The sequence below is a fragment of the Lepidochelys kempii genome, chromosome 12 (assembly GCF_965140265.1).
Source record: "Lepidochelys kempii isolate rLepKem1 chromosome 12, rLepKem1.hap2, whole genome shotgun sequence".
NCBI lineage: Eukaryota > Metazoa > Chordata > Testudines > Cheloniidae > Lepidochelys > Lepidochelys kempii.
In genome coordinates, this window is record NC_133267.1 from 24882931 (window position 1) to 24905843 (window position 22913).

The 22913-nt window shown below is 42.0% G+C and overlaps 1 protein-coding gene across 4 annotated transcripts in view; it reads right to left on the minus strand.

The window, feature by feature from the left end:
• GARRE1 (granule associated Rac and RHOG effector 1) overlaps positions 1-22913 on the minus strand; it is a 108489-nt gene that overhangs the window by 62174 nt on the left and 23402 nt on the right. Inside the window, exon 1 of one of the 4 annotated variants that reach the window (XM_073307907.1) lies at positions 21426-22451. The exons of the other annotated variants lie outside the window; for them this stretch is intronic. The gene's annotated coding sequence lies outside the window, so the exon portion shown is untranslated. Of the gene's footprint in view, positions 1-21425; positions 22452-22913 lie in introns of those variants that run through there. 4 annotated transcript variants of the gene reach the window in all.

Consider the following 22913-nt stretch of genomic DNA (forward strand, 5'->3'; position numbering starts at 1 on the left):
CCAACCACCCATCCCAGACTTTCTAGAGCCCTTCCAAAATGTGGCCGCTCTAGCCCTTTCTTCGTGATGCAGCATGAGAAAACTTGACTGTCCAGAGGACAAAGAAAGTCAGCCTGTGGGAGTGTGGAATACTTTTGCAGGACTCCCAGAGTATGGGTCCAGTGGGGCGGTGTCTACCTGAAAAGCAGTAGGCCTCGAATTGTGGATCCTGACTTGATTCAGGCTCAGACTCTCCACCCCTGTGGAGTCCTGGGACCTAGGTTCAGCACGATGTGTGTGTAGACAAAAGGGAATTAGGCTTGAGCCTGAGTTCAAACGCTAGGCTTACACTGCAGTGTAGACATACCCCTGTGTTGTCTAACACATTTTAATGTATCTGTTTAAGCCGGGGGTGGAGGGCAAACTTTTTGGCCCGAGAACCACATTGGGTTTTGGAAATAGTATGGAGAGCCGGTTAGGGGAGGCTGTGCCCCCCCATCTGCCTCCCCCCTTGCTTCTTGCTCCCTGACGCCCCCCCCCGGACTCCTGCCCCATCCAATCCCCCCCCCTGTTCCCTGACTGCTCCCCACCGCCTCATCCAACCCCCCCTCCTTCCTGACTGCCCCCATTCAACCCTCCCCGTTCCCCACCCTCTGACCATCCCGACCCCATCCACACCCCCGCCCCCTGACCACCACCCCGAACTCCCCTGGCCTCTATCCAACCCCCCCGCTCCCTTACCAGGCAGCACAGAACACCGGACCCAGAGCGTTGTGCCAGTGTAGTGTAGTAAATTGCTCTCCATAACTGCTACCAGTAGCACATTCCTACGTGGAGCAGTTTAATACACTACACCAGCAGCATGGCGTACTGAGGCTGCAGGGGAGGAGGAACAGCAGGGGAGGGGCCAGGGGCTAGCCTCCCAGGCCAGGAGGCTCAGGGGCCAGGCAGGAGGGTTCCGCGGGCCGGATGTGGCCCACGGGCCATAGTTTGCCCACCTCTGTTTTAAGCGGTAAATATACCCCCAAAAAAGTCTACATCACAATTTGTTGCAGGAATTTGAAGACCCTGTTAGATCCAAAGAACCAGCTAAACTAAACCAACTAAAAAGAACATACACAGATCCTTCATTTTCTTTTAATATTTAAAATTTTGACTCTTGGTGGAATTCTGAGCCACTGCACAAGTGCAGAATCCATGTGCCATGCAAGTGCATAACCTGGTCAGAACCAGTATGTGATGGGGTGGGATCTGAGTTATTACAGAAAATTCTTTTCTGGATATCTAGCTGGTGAATCTTGCCCATATGATCAGGGTTTAGCTGATTGCCATATTTGGGGTTGGGAAGGAATTTTCCTCCAGGGCAGATTGGAAGAGGCCCTGGAGGTTTTTCGCCTTCCTCTGTAGCATGGGGCACTTGCTGGAGAATTCTCTGCTCCTTGAAGTCCTTGAACCACGATTTGAGGACTTCAGTAGCTCAGACATAGGTGAGAGGTTTTTCACAGGAGTGGGTGGGTAAGATTCTGTGGTCTGTGTTGTGCAGGAGGTCAGACTAGATGATCATGATGGTCCCTTCTGACCTTAATATCTATGAATCTATGTGCCACACAGAATTTTTTTTTCCTCTGCAGAAAATAAATTCTGCTGGAAAGGTGTTGCAGTTATGCTTTTTGCCCACCAGGGGATGCTGTGGCACTAGAACACAGAGCTCACTGGGAAGAGAAGAAGCTGCATTCCTCATAGTGCCCTGCCTGTGGGGCCAGGTCAGGAGGCACAGGACATGGGGGGGATGGACAGCGTGGGGCACATTGGGCTACTGGGGGATCACAGACTGGGGTTCAGAAAGGCTACTGGGGGACAGACTGGGGTGGGGACTGATTGGGAGTGGAGTTGCAGGGCCACATGAGGACTGGGGGAGGGGGTGCAGGGACACATGGAGACAGGGGCAGATGTGCCTGACAGAGAGGCTAGGGGTCAGCCACGGTCTGCATGGGGGAGGCTCCTTAACAATCCCTCGCCCCCCCACCCCAAATAAAAACCTGTTCCATACTTCTCACCCACACACAATAACCCTCCAAGTTCATTCAACTTCCCGCTCCCTCTAGTTGTCTATTACCCCTGACTCTCCCAAGCCTTTGCACTGCTTCTGAGGGGGGCGGGAAATATGTTTATGTATTGTATTTTAAATGAATTATTTTTCAAAGTTCTTTATTAATATGCCTATTTGTCCAAAAAACATTTCCTGGATCTTTTTTGTTGTATGTATTATTACAGACATACTTGCTGACAGGTATTCTGAAATAAATTACCAAAATAATTGAAACTTGCAAGCCTATATTGTTATTTTGACAAATAAAATATGCAACATTTTAAAATATTGAGTGCAGAATTTTTAATTTTTTGGTGCAAAATTCCCCCTGGAGTATAAAATAAAATCTTTAAGATATACAAACAACTCTCTTGACCTATCAGTCTATATTCTGTCCCAGTAGTAAAGATCAGCTGAGCAGCTCTGTCAGAGTTCCTTACAAGGTACTTTCCAGAACTTTATCAGCAAATGGCCATCACTTTTTGTGGAAACTGCTTCCTCTGACAATCCACCAAAGATGGGTTTTGGCAGTTTTCAGGGTACAATGCCAGGCACGATAATTTGGTCAGACAATAGCTAAACTATTAATAATTATTAACCATACTTTTCTCGCTATATAAATATAATCATCTATAGCGCAAGGACAATATACTTGCAGATGCTCTCCTGGGAGCAATAGCGGTTATGATTTATAAATGGTTTCCCATGTTTAATTTTTTTGTTTTTGTTTTTTAAAACAGTTCTGATGCTTTAGTGAGGAGCATTTGCATTCTTAAACACGTTCCTTTGTCTGTTGACTCAACTTAGTATATGAAAGCTATGACATTTCAAAATTGTTGCAAAAATAGATTTTAGCATTCATTATAATTTTAAGTTTCCACTATTATTTTCATACGCAATAGATTTTTGTTTATTCATGTAAATATTGAAAATGTTTCACATGCACGACTTAATTGTCAATAACCAACTGCTCACACAGAGAGCAGGGTGTCTCCTAACTGAGGAGGAAGAATGGATCCAAGTACAGTGGGAAGGATAACCTGCCATTAAAATAATGATCAATAAGTACAGTTGTCACTCAAAAGTATTTTCAAGAAACCATAACCAGTAGTGGCTATCACTGAGATACTGAACAATAATTTAGAAGCCACTTTTAAAAATGTACATGATGCTAGCTTTTTCCATATGCACACTATTACTGCTTTTTGTTTCAAATGTTACACTGAAGCATTAACGCGTGTTTTCAGGGATTATTTTCTCACTCTCAGTCTCCCAATTCAACATTTCAAAATGCAGTGATGTAATTTTTTTTCCTCCTTGCTAGACAAGTTACAATGCCCTGGGGAAAGCTTGATTAAAATGTCAGTTTTCCTGATTGCGTACAAATGTACTGAGAACAAGAAAGCGGGTTATCAATTTGTACACACAGTGAATATTTGTGTTACTCTGAAGAGTAAAATGATAACCAACATTTGGCCAAAATCTTAGGATTTTTAAGTATTTTTATTTTTGGAACATTTCTGTCTGTTTGAAAAAAGATAACAGAATAATCACTTCACTGTCACATTCCCATGTGCTAGTTCAATGCTCTGAATATGACATATATAGACTTTGCTTTTCAGAATTTTTTGTTGAAGGGGAACTGACACTCATGCTCAGAAAATAAACTACTTCCAAGCAGAAAATTTAGTTATAATTTGGGGCTCAAGTTTCACAAAATAACTTTTTCATTCTTATTGCATTTTTAAATAGTGCCATCATGGGTATATCCATAAGAAAAAACAACATAAGACGACCTTTAGGACACCTGGAAGTCCTTAGTACCCTAAAATCATCTAATCTTAATTGTCAAGAATGCTCCAAACCTTACTGTTATTCTTGACATTGAGTATGTGTGTAATACTACATGCATATATTACACACACCACAATTAAATTTGCAACATATATTTCACAAAATAAAAGTGAACCATCTTTCCACTCTGCCTTTTCTCTCTTTCTATAGCTTTTCTTCAGTCCATAACATTGTTTTCACTCATTTTTTTTCATGCTATTGTTTGAGTCCATGAATCCAGTGTAACTCTGAAAAATCTGTAGGCTCCATATTACAACAGTTTGCTCATTATAGTCAGCCATCTCCTGCCATTTTAGAAAGAACTCAAAGGATTTCATTATGACTATACAAGAACAGCATATTAACAGTCAAAAATGTAAATATCCAGTTTGTACTACACTTTGGAGACAATGGTGATATTCATAAAAATGAGCCGGAGGAAGTTAGTCCCAGAAAAATCTATAACTGCAAATCAAAGTTGAATTCCTTGATGTATGTATTTATAGTAAAATTACTTTGTCTATGTACTATTAACATAAAACAATAGATTTACAGATACGGGAATCTATGAGTTGAAAAATAAATAAGGCTCAGAGTGGATACTGACTGCCTGAAATAGATTTGCTTTCAGTCACTTCCATTTAGTATCCAAGTAAGAGGTTTGTAGACTAATCTTGTGAAATCTGTGGATCATTAAAGTGACATTCCATATTAAAAAAAAAAAAAGGGGGGGGGGCTCTGACTAGTGTTCTGAAACTGATGTGATGGAATTCTCAATGGGGTCTATTATCCTCTCAGTGTGTGGGGAGTTATGGTCATAACTCATACATAAGAATGAGATATGATATGAGTGTCTGTCAACTCAAGCACATTTTTGTAAGTCTCTTAAAAAGACCATCTTATTTCCAAATGGTGTACTAGGGTGTTTTATTTTATTTTAGATTTGTAAGACATGTGCCCGTCAGTTTCTAGGTACATTCATCGTAGTTTAAGAAGTCAAATCTGAATGTAACTCAGTTCAGCTAACTCCTCAAAAGAGAACTCCAAGCCAAAAAGAAGAGGGGGGAAAAAACCGCCCCCCACCCCAAAAGAAAAAAACACCATACGACCCAGTCAGACTACTTACTCAGCAAAAGCCTGAGCAAACAAAACCTGCTGCAGGGCCTGAAGGTCAGCAAACTGCCTGACTCAAGGGCCTCCCGAAGAGCATACACCTGGCCAAATTCCACAATATAAATCCTCTGTGAACCCAAAATCATCCCACTGATATCAGTGGAGTTATTCAGACCACAAGAATGAAAAAATAAAATTTACACACCAGCCCCTGCTCCTCCATCCCCAGAACTCAAAATCGGGAAATTTATGAATGTGCATCTCAGCTGCCTGAACTATTAATATGAATGGGTGGGAAGGCAGAGTGGAAAGAAAAAGCTTTTGGATCAGACCTAAAATAGGTAGCAGTCAGGATCCAAACCTTAAGGCTTCCTAGATCAACACCTAGAATTACGATTAAAAACAAGTTGATAGCCAGGGAAATCTATGATGTCTACAGCAGGGATCGGCAACTTTTGGCACACAGCCTGCCAGGGTAAGCCCCCTGGCGGGCCGGACCAGTTTGTTTACTTGCTGCGTCCGCAGGTTCGGCCGATCACGGCTCCCACTGGCCACGGTTTGCCACTCCCGCATTGGCATGGGATGGCGAACCGTGGCCAGTGGGAGCCGCGATCGGTCGAACCTGCAGACGCGGCAAGTAAACAAACCGACCCGGCCCACCAGGGGGCCTACCCTGGCAGGTCGTGTGCCAAAGGTTGCCGATCCCTGGTCTACAGAATAAGTGTAATAAGTTCAACATGAGAAGAAACCATTACTAACCCATTCTGTAACTGTTGTTCTTCAAGACGTGTTGAAGCGGAATGGACGTGTACACATGTGTGCATGCCCAGTGCACTGTTGGAGCTTTTTCCCCTCAGTAGTACCTGTTGGGGCAGTGCACGCAATCCTCTGCGGCCCTGCACTACTAAAACGGCAGAGCCACTCCTAACCCCCACAGTTCCTTTTTAACTGAACAGACTCTGGAAACACATTTAAGAACAACAGTTATGGAATACGTTAGTAACCATTTCTTCTTCTTTGAATGATTGCACATGTCCATTCCACTTCAGATAACTCACAAGCAGGTCAATCTGGAGATAGGATTGGAATCTACCTCAATAATGATCAAAGGACTATCTGTCTAAATCTGGCATCTTCTCTAGATTCCTGAGAGATGGCACAAAATGTCCAAATGTCCAAAATACACACCTGGACTAGAAAGGCAGCAGAGGCTGTGTGAGATCCAGCTGAATGTGCTAGTTCCCTGTTCAGAAAAGTTGCACACGTTTGTTCTATGAAATAGCCAATGTAAGAAGAGAGCCATCATTAGATTCTTTGAGAAGAGACCAAAAGTCCCTTTAAATTGTCCTTGCAATTGTTTGTGGCAATTGCAGACAAGTTGAATGGTTTAGTCCTGCCCAAGTACTATACTAACACTCCCTTAACATATAAGGATGAAAAAAGACTCCACACATTATAAGAATTAGGTTTTGGGAAGAAAGTTGGTATATATATTGCCTGACTGATGTGGAAGTCAGACACCAGTTTGGTGACAAACTTCAGATGATGTCATAGGTATACTTGTCCTTGCAGACGGTTATACACAGAGGTCCAGAGATTTGAGCATGTAATTCATCCTCTCTCCTGGCTGTGATGAGAACTACCAAAAAGGCTACCTTGTCTGAACATGTAGCTAACAGCTCAAAGGGATGATCCACTAGCTTTGCCAATATGAGGTTCAAGTCCAAAGGGGAAAAGAGGAGCCTTTACTTGGGGATATCACTGGTCCAGGCCCTTCAAAAACCTGACTGACGTGGGATTGGAAAAAAAGAGTGATTACCAATTGGAAGGTGGAAAACAGAGTTAGCTGCCAGGCAGTGTTCCCTCTAATTTTTTTATGTCCATGTGCAGAATGAATTTTATTATGTACACTAATATGGAGGTGATGTGTGGCAGGGTGGGGCAGACGGTTGGGGTGTAGGGGGGTGAGGGTTCTGGCTGGGGGTATGAGGGTTCTGGGATGGGGCCAGGAATGAGGGGTTTGGAGTGCAGGAGGGGGCTCAGGGCTAAGGCAGAGTGTTGGGGTGTGAGGGCTCTGGGCTAGGGCAGGGGGTGCAGGCTCTGGGGTGAGGCCAGGGATGAGGAGTTTGGGGTACAGGCTGCCCCAGGGCTGCGGCGGGGAGAGAGGCGCTTCTCCCTGCCTGTACAGCCCTTGATAGCCTGCTGCACATCTGCGCAGCTTAGAGGGAACTTAGCTGCCAGGTGGACCCTGATGGAACTAATGGCCAGATCTTGCTGTTTCAGATATAATAAACTTGTTGTACTGAAGCCCAGACCAGAGAAATTCCTTTCTGCAGGGACCAGATGGAGACTCTCTTATATTTTGTCAAGTAAATACACCCAGTAGAAGGGTTTCTTCTATTCAAGAGCAAGTCTTGCACCCACTCTGAACATATCTCCTGAGGTGTCAACCAAAGAGCATCTAGGTTGTCACCTGAAGGGCCTCTAGGTTGGGACAGAGGACACAACTATGGTCCTGTGAGATCAAGTCCGGATCCAGCAGTAGTATCAAAGGAGACTTTTCTGAGAGGCTCAGCAGAATGGAAGACCAGGTTGGTGAGGCCACACTAGTGCTATGAGTATCACTTGGGTGTGGTCCTACTTAATTTTTAACAACACCCTGGATAGCAGTGGAACAGGAGGGAATGAGTACAGAAGCTTGTCCGTCCAGGGCAACAGGGAAGTGTCCAAGAGAGATCCTGGACCCTGACCTGCTCGTCAACAAAACCGATGACACATCCTGTTGATTTGAGGCTCTGAGGATAAAGACAAGAAGCAATGGGCTTAAATTGCAGCAAGGGAGGTTTAGGTTGGACATTAGAAAAAACTAAAAACTTCCTGTCAGGATGGTTAATCGCTGGAATAAATTGCCTAGGGAGGTTGTGGAATCTCCATCATTGGAGATTTTTAAGAGCAGGTTAGACAAACACCTGTCAGGGATGGTCTAGATAATGCTTAGTCCGGCCATGAATGCCGGGGACTGGACTAGACTAGACGACCTCTCAAAGTCCCTTCCAGTCCTATGATTTTGGTTAAAAATGCCCCATAGTTGGAAAATGAACCTAACTACATCTGGGTAAAGAGACCACTTGTGGTGGCTGGTGAAAGACCTGCTCTGCCAGACTCTTTTGGATGCCTGGAAGGTGGGAGACTTTGAGGGGGATTGAATTGGTGATACAAAAGTCCCACAGTAGCACTGCCTCCTGGCATAGCAGAGTCACTCTCCCATTCCTTGCCTATTCACATAGAACATGGCTGCTGTATTGTCTGTAAGTACTAGCAAATTCTGTCCGCTGTTATGGGGAAGGACAGTATGACAAGCGAGTTGAATGGCTCTCAATTCTCTTATATTTATGTGGAGAGTTAAAACCTAGGTTGACCCCCAACCTAGTGTGGAAGTGTCCATAAATAAGGTCAAAGTAGGTTGAGGAGGAGCAAACAGATTGGATGGGTGTGTCCACCAGTCCAGAGAGGCTAAGATTTGTGTAGGCACCCAAACCACTGTGTTCAGATGATAAACGGGTAAGTACACCAAGCTCAGCCATCTTTGCAGATTCTTGAGGTGAAGCCTGGAATGCCGAACCATGTAAGTACATGAGGCCATATGTCACAGAAGGCTGAGGCAATTCGTTACTGTTGTGGCAGGGTGGGCCTTCAGAACTAAAGAAATGGCCATGATAGTCTGGAAACTGGTTTGTGGGAGGAAGGCCTTGGTTTCCATAGTGTCCAAGGCTGCTCCTATGAACTCTATCCCTTGTACAGGTGACAGAGTTGATTCTTCCTCGTTGATGAGCTATCCTAGTGTGCCGAAGATGTACTGGATCACAACCATGCTGGACAGTACTTGGCCCTTGGACTGACCTCTCACCAATCAATCATCCAGGCAAGGAAACACTTGAATTCTTGATTTCCTCATGATCACCACCACCATTGCCAAGCACTTTGTGAACACATATGGGGCTGTGGACAGGCCATATGGCAGGACTGTAAACTGGTAGTGAGACCGGTTGACCAAAAACCTGAGGAATTTCTAGTGGCTTTGATGTATTGTCACATGGAAATACTCATTCTTTAAGTCAAGGGCAGCATACTAGTTACCAGGATCAAGGGAAGAGATAATGGAAGCCAGTGTAACTATATGAAACTTAAATTTTCTTTAGGTCTTTGTTAACCTGTTGCAAGTCTAGTATAGATCTTAGACCTCATTTTGCTTTTAGGATAAGGATATAGTACAAATAAAAACCCCTCCCCCTTTGAAGTTCAGGAAACTCCTCTATGGCTCCCAACCGGAGGAGAGAATGAAGCTTGAATCATCTATGCATTGTAATGGCCATGGCTCTATCCACAGCATCCAAAGCAGCTTGAAGCAAGGGCCTGGCTACTAACTTTTCCTTGTCCACCATAGCAAGAAACTCCTGTACCACCTCCTCTGGCAACTTGTCCATAAATTTTAAAATGTTATCCCAAACGTTAAAGTTATAGCAAGTCAGCAATGCTTGCTGATTGGCAATCCTGAGCTGCAGCTCAGCTGTCAGTTTCCTGCCAAAGAGACCAAGCTTCTTTGCATCTTTTGACTTTGGGGCAGATGCTTGCTCACCCCGGTGCTCTCTCTCACTGACACATGAGACAACTAAAGACCCTCAAGGGGGGTCATTGTAAAAATGTTCAAAACCTTGTGAGGGAACATAATACCTCTGCTCGGTTCTTTTTGCTGTGGGAGGTAGGGAAGATGGAGTTTGCCACAGCACTTTGGTGAGCTCCAGAATAGTCTCATTAATAGGGAGCAACACTCAAGAAGGTCCCACAGTTGCCAAGATATCAACCAATCTGTGAGATGTCTCTTGAACCACTGCCACCTGAATATCTAAGGCAGAAGCCACTCTTATTAGAAGGTCCTGGTAGGCCTGGTAATCATCCATTGGAGACGTGGAACACCCTGACACTACAGCCTCGTCAGATTATGAGGAGGAAGACACCAGGGCTGGGTGAGATGGAGCTTCCCCCAATTCTTGCAAGAGGGAGCAGTTTCACCAGAGCAGATTGTTCAATTCCAGTCCCGAGCCCAATACTAGGAACCGTTTCCTATTGCTCAGCAGGGAGGACCGCAACATCTACTAGAGGAATTACAATGGGGAGGGTGTGGAAATTACCTGGAGTCAAGTGGAACCCCCCAAGGGTTTCAAAATGGCCACTGGTATAGTCCCGAAACCCAATTCCTTCCTGACCATGGACACTACTGATAAGCCGAGAAGGAGCTTCTGCTGGGTGCCAGGGATGGTAACTGCTCGGAGGGAAGCAGGTGACTAATGTGATGCAGCCATGACACGTATGAGGTGACTTTCTACTCGGATGATGAAACAGATTCATCTGAACAAGGAGGAACTGTTACTGTTGGTGCCTGGAGTCTGGAGAAAAGGGCACTGGTGATATCATTGCCGGTTTGCCTCTTGAGGGCGCCATACACGGAGGTACTAGACTGTCCATTGGTGCCCCCGGTGCAGGATACTCAACTTCAGTAGATGGCAAATCCTGAGAAGTAATTGTTGGTGCCAGGCAGGATAATTCTTGACCCTCCAGTGAAACCGGTACCAACAGACTCAGCAGCCTATGCTTCATATATTGACAGCACTAGGATGGTCTCTTGCAATTGTGGAGCCAATGAAGACTGCACGGCTGAGCCAGATGCTGCTGCCTTAGGAGTCTGTCTCAATGAGACTGGTATCCGCATCAGAGTCAACGACCCTGCCTGAGCAGTTATCTGCATCAGCAAGTGCCTCGGCATTGAGTGCACTCTCCCCTCATTGCAGCATGTTTTCTGGACTGTAGTGTTAGGGACCTCAGTCTCCCAGATACTGAATCCTTCAACACAGTCTTTTGGAGCCTCTTCCTCAGTACCGGAGAAGGAGACCGGCACTGAGAGTCTGTCAAAACAGGAGTGCTCCTAACCAGAGCAGACATGCTCGGGACCCACCCCAAATAGGGAGGCTCAGAGTGTGAACCCAGGGCTGCCTCCATCAGAAGATGTTTTAGTCTGACTTCTCTGTCCGTTTTAGTTCTGGTCTTAAAGTCCCTGCAGATTTGGCACCTGTCTCTGACATGAGCCTCTCCTAGGCACTTCAAGCACCTGGAGTGTGAATCACTAGCCAGCCTCTGCTTCTTGTATGCATCATAGGGCTTGAAGCCTCAGAACCGAGGAATTCCTCAGCATTGGGTTCCAATACCCAAACAATGGGAGCTGAAGAGTACAAAAAAATTACCTCAATAAAGGAAACCTACTACGTAGCTATTCTAACACTAAAACTATTAACTATTAATGAGCACACATACTATATATAAATGTAGAACAAGGGAAATTAGTGGTAGCAACAACCATCACGGACAGTAAGAAGGAACTGGGGGTGGATTTGGGAGCAGCTCTGCCCTTCATACCATCGCACAGCAGCGTGAGGCAGTAGAGGGCCCGAGCACCATCCTGACAGGTGCTGCTGAGGGGAAAAATCTCTGGCAACAGAGCACTGGGCACGCACCTGCATGAAATGAAATGGACATGTGCAATCACAAAGAAAAAACAGCATTTATTAGATATTTTTGTTTACATGGGAGCGGTCTGCAAGTATAGCCACATGTGCAGCATATTGGAAATAACCAAGAGATGGTAAAATGTAGCAAAGCTTCAGTCACATGGAAAAGTCAGTGTCCTGGTCAGGCGGTAGGGGGGTGCCTAGTGGGGGAGGAGGAATGGGTTTTCTTGGTTTGTGTTTTGTTTTTTAAACTTTTGGCTCTCTCTCCCTTGTGGGAAAACAGTCGTAGTCGTTAAGGATCCAAATGAACTGGTATGGACACTCTGAACATTATTTCTTTTAGATGAAGTTTCAGGCTCCTAGAAAATACGTAGGTTAAGGGAACTACTTAAAAAAAAAAGTAATACCATCCATGTCTATTTTATAAAAATAGTAAGAATGAAAAGAAAAAACTTCCAACTACAGAAAAAAGGATGTTTTGGGTTTGAAGAGGCATTAGTATTATAACTTTGAAACTAAATGACTTTGATCTTTTGTTGTGTAGCTGGGTTTTGGTTTTCTGTTTTTACAGTATCCTGAGTTAAACCATGTATATTAAATCCACAGCTATAGAGCAAGTTTAGTCTCTACAGCAGGGGTAGTCAATAGGTGGATCGCAGGCCAAATCCGCTAGATGCTTTTGAATGGACCCTGAAATCTTTTTAATTACTGATTATCATTATTGGGTTTTTTTAATCATTTTCTCTGGAGTCTGGACCTTGACTATACCTTGAACAAGAAATCTTGACTTCAGCAAAAAGCAATTAAGTACCCCTGCACTCTACTGAATAGGTATATTCTTCTAAAGTGCTGACAAGGACATTAACACCAATGTGTACCAGAAGTGAAATGGAATAAATATTAACTTAGCATTCAAAAGGCAAATTTCAACTCCATTTTTCCACTGATGCTATTTCAATTCTATTTTCAATCCGAACTTCTCCAGTACTCTCAACTTGAGAATTAGTAGTGCCAACAGCATGATGATTACAATTTGGATCACAAAATAATGGAATTTCTGACTGATAAGTAACATCAATAAATGTAATTCTGCAAAGGTAGTTCAGCACAAAGCTTCACTACAGGGATAGTGATGTAATTCAAAAAATATAAAAGAGATAAAAAAGCAACAACAAAAACAATTACCCCCTACCTTTCATAACTGTTGTTCTTTGAGAGGTGTTGCTCCTGTCCATTCCACTCTAGGTGTGTGCACACCCACGTGCAGTCAGAGATTTTTGCCTTAGCTATATCCAGAGGGTCAGCTGTTGTGCCCTCTTAGGAGCCGCCAACCCTACGTCCTCTCAGTTCCTTCTTGCTAACAACTCCAACAGAGAGGTAGGAGGGCGGGTAATCGAATGGACATGAGCAACACATCTTGAAGAACAACAGCTAAGAAAGGTAGGTAACTGTTTTTTCTTCTTCGAGTGCATGTTCATGTTGATTCCATTCTAGATGACTCACAAGCAGTATCCCTGGAGGTGGGCTTTGAGTTCACGGTGGTGCGGCTTGCAACACTGCTCTACTGAAGCCAGCTTTGTCTTGGGCTTGCTGGGTAAGCACATAATGAGATGTGCACATGTGGATAGATGACCAGGTAATGGCCCAGCAGATATCTTGAATATATATCTTGAATAGGCCCTTGAGCCAGGAAGGCCACCGATGAGGCTTGTGCTCTAGTCGAGTGGGCAGTTACAATCGCCGGAGGAGGCACTTTCACCTGTTCATAGCAAAACCAGATACAGGCAGTGATCCACAATGAAATCCTCTGGGTGGACATCGGATGATCTTTTATACTGTCTGCTACTGTGACGAACAGCTGCGTCGACTTACGAAACAGCTTGGTCCTTTCAATATAAAAGGCTAGTGCTCTCCTGACAACCAGAGAGTGTAATCTATGGTTCTCCTCAGAGGCTTTGGGAAGACTGGAAAAAGCATGTCCTGGCTCATGTGAAACTGTGGAAGCTAACCGTCGCTGTAGATGAACAATGGCTTGAATAAGCAGATCGGTGCCAGCAGCGGGGGGGGATCGGTATCGTGTTGGGGAACATTCCTATGGCCTAGGTGTCAGCGATCCCTGTCAAGGAGATGGTTGGCAGGACGATGACCGGTACCAGCCATACGGTGACAGGTATCTCCCTCTGGGTGAGCCTCATCAACAGGGCAGAGACCAGGAACACGGTTCTGGCAATCTGAAGCAGCGAACTGACGACCTGGGTTGACGCAGATATCTGAGACGCAGTGATGGAGAGCACTGCCTCTGCTCCGAAGACTAGCAGCCTTCACTCGCCCTCTGGGAGGGTGTTACTGCTGGCTTCCCTTGTAGGGAGCCTTTGCTAGGGTCATCGCAAGATGCAGTGCCAGCTGAGCTAGGAGATTAGGCTTTGCTCTCTAGGTGCCGGGAGAACCTGGGAAGGCAGCAGCTCTGCCAAGAGTCTGGGACCTCTACCACTCCCTGGAGTCGGTGGCAGACCCCCTCAGGGGGCTAGAAGGCCCAATGGGGGGGCACCCCCATGTGGCTCCGGGGAGGGTGGGTAGTCCAAACAGGGTCCTTTACCCAATGCCCCTTGTTTTCTCTTGCTCAGTGCCAAGTCACGCTTCTTCAATTTCTTCTTAGGCACCAGTGAGGGGGCCCTCAAACAGATGTCACTCTCCTTCTGTGCCTTGGGACAAAAGTTCTTACAGGTGTGACACTTTTCTTTTACTTGTGATTCCCCCAAGCACTTCAGACTTCTGCTATAGGGGTCGCTAACAGGCATAGGCCTGTTACAGTAAGCACAGGGCTTAAAACCTAGAGACCAGGGCATGCCCTGCCTGGGGAAAGTCCCCACAGGGACCTTAACTAAGGCCTGGTCTACAGTACGGAGCTAAGTCGAACTAACTTACAAAACTTCAGCTACATGAGTCGACGTAGCTTAGGTCGACTTACTGCGGTGTCTACACCGCGCTGGGTTGATGGGAGAAACTCTCCCATTGACTTACCTTACACTTCTCGTTCCGGTGGAGTACCAGAGTCTATGGGAGAGCGATCACTAGACCTGCTAAATCGACACCCAGTGGATCGATCACCAGAAAGTGTAGACACACCCTTACTAACTACAGTGCTTAACAACTACTTCACTAAGCTAACTACTGTCAACAAAAATATTTACAAAACTCTTAAAACATTAATCAAAGGAGAAACCACTTGCTAGGCAAGGGAAAGAAGCACTCCGACCAACTGCCACAAGCGGTAAGAAGGAACTGAGTGCGCATAGGGCCGGTGGCACCTAATATACTGACACATGAGCAAGGCACTCAAGAGGTCGCCACAGCCAACCCTATGGATACTGCTAAGGCAAAAATCACCGAAGACTGTGCACGTGGGCGCACACACACCTAAAATAGAATCGACATGAGAAAGCACTCGAAGAACATATACAGGCTACACAAGTAAGTTCTAAATGACAGATTTTTGAAGATAACTGTCATAAGCATAGTAATAACCAACAACCAACCTATTGACTGTAAACCTGGTAACCTCTGCAGAAAGTTACAATATAGAGCTATTTATGTCCTCATATATTAGTTATCTGTATATTAAATATTTAACATAAAAGTAGTATATTTTGTTTTACACACCTTTTCTAATTTAACTGTCTTGAACGCAATTTTACCTTTTGTTAAGATAAACTACTAGTAATTTCTTTGACTAGCTTTTGGCTGGTGCAAGATACTTTTTAACAAGTAGTAATTTTGTTTCTAGTAGTAAAATAAGTTGTTCACCTTAACAGAGTAAAAGACAAATGTAATCAGACCTGTAACTAGTAAGCAAGTTTATTTGTAAATATTTCAATTTTATATCAACAGATATAAAAATGAAGGTCTAGAAACTACAAGTGGGTTTTAGTGAATTTATTATGCTAACTCTCCAACCATGGCTTCCAGTGGAAGAACTTTGCCAGTGATAGAAAATTAAAGGGAAAAGGCTAGTATAGACAAAGCCAGTATCACTACTGCTAAGATATGGCTGGGTTTTAAATGTTCTTGGGTGATGGAATAGCTTTGTTGGATCTCTAAAGTGACCTTCCCAAAACAAGCCAATATTAACTCCTTTGTGCTAATGATTTTACTTTGGCTGATATTTGTTTTATAGTATTGCCCAGAGGTAACAGATATCTTACAAAAACATACAGAGACAAGACCCTGCCCTGAAAAGCTGCTATCAATAGAAGTTTCAGGATTTTGGTGCGGGAAGATGGAGGAAGACCAAACACTTTGCAGGAGTCTTCTCCATAACTTGAGAATTAATCTAGTCAATTGAAAGCCATTACTGAGTAGTTTGTTCAGCAGTTAGCTTCAGTACTGCAGTACTTTCAAGCTATCGTACCATGATAGCTTTAGAGGCAGCACTTTACAGACACTTTGTTTTATTTGGCAATATGAGCAAAAGTAAGTACCTAGTGCCCTTATCAAAGCATATTAAAACAAACCACCGCCTGTTATCTGTGATCCAGTGTGTAACATGCATCTTGAACTCGAGTTTTTTCTTTCATATTTATTTTGCTTAAAGTAATTGCTTGTATGACAACAGATTACAAAGTAATATCTGGAAGGTATTAGTATTCATGACTAACTTATTACTGTTTTTCCATACATAAAAGATCAACTAATCCATTACACTCAAACTGAATAGATAGGTTCCTGATGAGGCACTAGTAATAGTATGTCCTCCACTAATGGCTGAAGGAAGAGAAGGAAAATTAACCCTTATTTTTAAAATGTTTTCAACAAAAAACTTTCTGCCAATAAGAATAGTGTATTTGCTGTGGTAATTGCTCACAACTAAGAATAGTGGAGCTGCCCTAAAATGAAACCACGAGGAGTCCGGTGGGAGATCTGTTAGTCTTTAAGGTGCCACCGGACTCCTCGTTGTTTTTGTGGATACAGACTAACAAGATCCTAAAAAGAAAGACGATTGGCCTAACTCTGCTGATGCTTCAGAAGAAGAAAATTCATAAAGTTTTACTACTACTATAAGCATTCTTTTGGCACCCATCATCATGGTATTTAGGTGCTTTCATGTGGCTCCTACTCTCTGCTAGGCTCTCATGAAGTTAATGGTTTAACTTTACTGCTCTCAAGATAGGTTGTTCAATTGTTTACAACCACATCGAACCACAAAAATCCTCAAAGTGTCTAAGTCAATTCATCTAACACATAAAAGTCATGGAATCCATGGACTCCCTTAACAATAGTCCAAACATAACTGATTTAGCAGGGTTGAACCATAAGTATGTATCCAGTTTTGGCTATAGCATGAAAGAACTACCAACCGCAAAGTACTAACTTACGAATTTCATAAAGAAATTAAGTATACCTGACCAGCTATTCTACTTTTCATTGAACGTTTCCACCCCAAAAATCAGACTATTTTCTAACTGAAAAGATGCCAGAGAGACTACTGTAAGTAGTCAGTCATGTTGCCTTATATAAACATAGAAAAATGTGAGAAAGCAATTACTTAGACTCTGGGTATCCTGAGCCTCAGCAGCGCTGGAACCAACGGCTTGTCTTCATGGCCATGCAGTGCAGACTACGGGGGTATGAACTGCAGCACATGCTGAAGTACTGTGTTGTAACTGCCCTGTGTAGACCTTGCTAAAGGGTAACTAGTGCACTTTAATGTAATCCTATAACAAACTATGAACCTTTTAGTTTGTGCTAGCAAGGTCTACGCAGGGCAGTTACAGCACAATACTTCAGTGTGTGCTGCAGTTCATACCCCATAATCTGCACTGCAGGAAAATGTAGACAAGCCCTTAGTCTAAGCAAAAAAAGTTCTGCAAAGCTACTCACGATTTCTGACTGCTGTGCTGACTTTATTAAGGGCCAGATTTTTATCACCATGCTCAAACACAATACTCTACAACTAGTCCCATTTAAGAAAATGGTTTAATGGGACTATTTGTAGAGTGAATTGCTCTTCTACAGGAGTAAGGGTCACAGAAGTTGATCCTAAGAAGTGATCCAACACACTCTAGAGATGCCTCAATCACTTCATTATATGAAAAGGCTTAGGACAGGATCACTTCCGCTGAGGAAAACTGTAATTACTGAATAAAGATGACTTATTTAAGGATATTTAGAAAGTTGTACAGATTACATGCAAATCTGATGCTGCTCCACAGAAATTTAATTAATCATCATTTTATACTTGTACACAAACTCATGTAGAGCACATCTGAAAATCTGGGGTTAAGATTATATTATGCAGGGAAAGTAATTTAATGCATAAGATTCTGATACCAAAGTCTCTATGGAATCAGTTTGGTGTTATTAATTTGTGGAAAGTGATTATATGGATAGTGTCAGTGTAGCCTTACTTTGTGATATACATCAAAGCAGAAAGTTCCAATTCTGAACACTGGGAATCATGGTAGAGTATCTCAGGTCAAAGAAAGCACTTTAACAGATTTACTATTTAGGTGGACTGATGGAATTAGAAAGCTAGTCTTGTAATTTTTTTCCAAAATACAAGAGATGCTTTGCTGGGCATTTTCTCTAGCTGACATGTGCCTTATATCCTTGTTTTAAACTTGTCTGAACAATTTCAATTTAACAGTAATAAAAACCGCACATCACAATGACATGATGTTTATAACCAGCCAATTAATGGTAAATCAGTTACTTGACTATAAGAAAAATACTGCAGAACTTTTCTAGAAAGCATAGAAATTAATTTTCATAAATATATATTAAACAGTTATTTACAGTTTACATTATTTTTATATGATTATACACATCTGAGTGAGCATTTCTATTGAAAAGGTTGCTAAATCTCTAAGCCATATTTTTAGATGGACCGATTTTAGTTAGTGCATTCCCATGGCCTGTTTTAGAATAGACATGACCTTGAGAAGTCAGGCTCTCCTTTAATGAGTTAGGTTTTGTTATACCTTTTAGTTCTTATTTCTGTTACATAGAAGGATTAATAGATAAGACTGTATTCAGTAAGATATTGAAACAATGATCTGAATATAAATTATCTTCATTCAGTTAGCCATTTAAAACCCTTCAGTGAGTGGCTGAAGAGATATTTTATGTAATATATGAACACTACAAGTAAGGTAGATTGATGGCACACAGCAAGCCCTGAATATTAAAGTAACTACGAGACTAATAAGAGGAATGCCCTTCTTAGATGTTTCCAACAATAAGTGTAGCAGAGAAGAATCTGTCTAAACATATAAGTGCAACTCAATACCCACAATTTTTTTTCCCACAAATACACGTTTCTTCTCTGATTTCATTGTAATGCTGCTTAAGATTAGATGTTCCACATTCTCTTCAGACTGCACTGCATCCCAGTAAAAAATTACAAATATGATCTTTCTTTAAACAGTGTTATTTCTGATGTGTGTATGTACAAATGAAATAGCTATAGCGGCCAAATATTTCCATGTATAAATTATTCACTCTACGTTTGGATATTAAACATTATTAAGTAACACTAATGTACCAGGAAAATACTAAACTCAATCCAGAATTCTTATTCCTTGTAACACAGTTGAGAGCATCTGCTTACTTCGATGTTATCACCTCCCCACTAATTCCCCTCTTTAAAAAAAAACAAAACAAAACAAAATATCCAGCATCCAGGCACTCCTGTTTCCAAGAGCTATTTCTTATGGTTATCTAAACAAGAGTTCTATACTGTGAAGTAGCATGTATTCTTTTGAGTTCTAAAAATAAAAAGAGGAAAACATCATATCAGGACAATGCTGACCTCGGCACATACCTTGGCTAAAGGCCTCATGACAGTTGTGAAACATGAGCTTTTTCTCGTCAAGCTAATATAGAAATTCATGTCTCCATGCCACAATTCTTGTGTTTTGACAAGCAGACTTTCCAAATGGTTTATAGGCTTACTCTATTTGAATAGCAATAGATTCACCAGTGAACTGTTGGAGCTTTGCCCAGGAAAGCAAGTTATAGATATTAAGGTCAGAAGGAACCATTATGATCATTTAGTCCGACCTCCTGCACAACGCAGACCACAAAATCCCCCCCACCCACTCCTGTGAAAAACCTCTCACCTATGTCTGAGCTACTGAAGTCCTCAAATCATGGTTTAAAGACTTCAAGGAGCAGAAAATCCTCCAGCAAGTGACCTGTGCCACATGCTACAGAGGAAGGCGAGAAACCTCCAGGGCCTCTTCCAATCTGCCCTGAAGGAAAAGTCCTTCCCAACCCCAAATACAGCGATCAGCTAACCCCTAAGCATATGGGCAGGATTCATCAGCCAGATACCCAGGAAATAATTTTCTGTAGTAACTCAGATCCCACCCCATCTAACATCCCATCACAGGCCATTGCGCCTATTTACCATGAATAGTTAAAGATCAATTAATTGCCAAAATCATGTTATCCCATCATGCCATCTCCTCCATAAACTTATCGAGTCTAATCTTAAAGCCAGATAGGTCTTTTGCCCCCACTGCTTCCCTTGGAAGGCTATTCCAAAACTTCACTCCTCTGATGGTTAGAAACCTTCATCTAATTTCAAGTCTAAACTTCCCGATGGCCCGTTTATATCCATTTGTTCTTGTATCCACATTGGCACTGAGCTTAGATAATTCCTCTCCCTCTCCGGTATTTATCCCTCTGATATATTCATACAGAGTAATCATATCTCCCCTCAACTTTCTTTTAGTTAGGCTAAACAAGCCAAGCTCCTTGAGTCTCCTTTCATAAGACAGGTTTTCCATTCCTCGGATCATCCTAGTAGCCCTTCTCTGTACCTGTTCCAGTTTGAATTCATCCTTCTTAAACATGGGAGACCAGAACTGCACACAGTATTCCAGGTGAGGTCTCACCAGTGCCTTGTATAACGGTACTAAAACCTACTTATCTCTACCGGAAATACCTCACCTGATGCATCCCAAGACCGCATTAGCTTTTTTCACGGCCACATCACATTGGCAGCTCATAGTCATCCTATGATCAACCAATACTCCAAGATCCTTCTCCTCCTCCGTTACTTCTAATTGATGCGTTCCCAATTTATAACTAAAATTCTCATTCTTAATCCCTAAATGCATAATCTCACACTTCTCACTATTAAATTTCATCCTATTACTCCAGTTTACAAGGTCATCCAAATCTTCCTGAATGATATCCCGGTCTCTCTCTAAATTGGCAATACCTCCCAGCTTTGTATCATCCGCAAACTTTATTAGCGCACTCCCACTTTTTGTGCCAAGGTCAGTAATAAAAAGATTAAATACGATTGGTCCCCAAACTAATCCCTGAGGAACTCCACTGGTAACCTCCCTCAAGCCTGACAATTCACCTTTCAGTAGGACCCGCTGTAGTCTCCCCTTTAACCAATTCCTTATCCACCTTTCAATTTTCATATTGATCCCCATCTTTTCCAATTTAACTAATAATTCCACATGTGGCATGGCATCAAACTCCTTACCGAAATCTAGGTAAATTAGATCCACTGCGTTTCCTTTGTCTAAAAAATGTGGCACCTCAAACTCATGATATAAAATTACTGCAACTGGCAACTTCATAAATAGTGGTAATTGACAGGCTACTCTGTAATTTCAAACAATTATTTGAACTAAGTTTTTAAGATAGGCCATATTTTAGAATAATCAATACAGTGTTTTATTGCTGTCCTCACATTCAGGACATAATCTGCTTGTTTCATTATGTTAATGAAGTATCTAAAATGAACTTCAACAGCTGATGAAGGTACTATTGGGTGACACAGAAGCCTGAGATTTCAGAGATTAAACCCCTGACAATAGTAGTATGAATACCTCACAAGCATTCCTCATTTTTCATTACAAAAAAGTTCCTTGCTTCTCCTCAACATATGCTGCTCTCCTCATTAAGAGCTAGGATTTAAAAAGAAAGTGTCACAAACAGTCGAGATTTTAAAAAGCAAATATTACTTAAACCCACATAAAAGCCACTCCAGTACTTTAGAGAACATTGCGTATTAATTTATAACGTTTGAATCAAATTTTGAGCCCAGATTCCAACTATTTAAGAGAAAACAAAAATGAGAAGTTCACAGTCATCAACGTATTACTATTTTGCAAGACCATAATCCCTCTCCCATAAAAAAAACCAATGCTTTGTGCTCATCTGATCCCTCTCCTTGCTTTCCTGCAGATAACTAAAATATCCTTGCTAGAGATGCTCAAATTCCCACAAACATAATTAATGATATAATGAACAAAAGAGAATAAAAGATAAGTGTTGTAGATCAAGAGGCTCCCTAAACCTTCTTTGGCAAGACTGTTTGCCAGCGAGCTTCATTCCATGTTTCCCAGAAGTGTAATAGATTAAATCTTTGAGACTTCAATAAGTAGTGCCTTCTATTAATAGCTTCATAATACTGTTTCCTATTTTACACCATGGCATTAATTTGTTATCCTGTGCTCACACAGTATGTGCACAAAGAAGTACCGAATGTCAACTTTAAACAATATATGAAGTTATACACACTGCGTTATGACTGTTGGGGGATTCTTTTATATTTACATAATTGTAATACATATATTGTGTTTTTAGGAATTTAATACATGCGTTTGTATTTTGCTCATTTTCTTTTTTGGGTGGACTTTGTTTACATGTTCTTTATCATTTTAATTTAATTTACTTTGAGATTAAAAACAAGTTAAACATTGTTAATATTAAAAAGATAATGACTGATTTGTTGCAATTTTCAGAGAAGCAGGAAAACAATATTTATTTCACAACAAAACACAGTGAACTTTATAAAAAACTGAAGTCCCACTTTAGAAAAATAATTCTCATTTTCCAGAATTAGCACAGAGCCCAGTAAAGAATATGAAGGATTTGAAAGTACAGTACTTATTATAACAGCTGTTTGCTTACAAAAGCATACATGGAATTCAGCTGACATATCTAAGCAGCACGCATAACTTTTCTAGCTTAAGGTGTTAAGCTACTGCATAAAGTACTGGGTATGGAAAGACGTATAGCAATCATTAAAAGGTCACTTAAAAGTGCTAATGTGTTGGGGTTGGTTTGTTTAAGAGAGACTAAATATACTCCAGAGTTAAAAATCAGCATTCTTGAATATAGTCTTTTTTGTTTGCCCTCTGAAGAACTCTATAAATATTTACTATTACATTACAAACTATCAAGACAGCTACCTATATTAATTTACAGAAGTAGCAGTTTGCTGTATCTGAAAGTAATAACAGTTTGGCAATAAATCTTATCAACGTCACAAATAATTTATAACAGTTAATACATGTATGGCAAATGAGTAT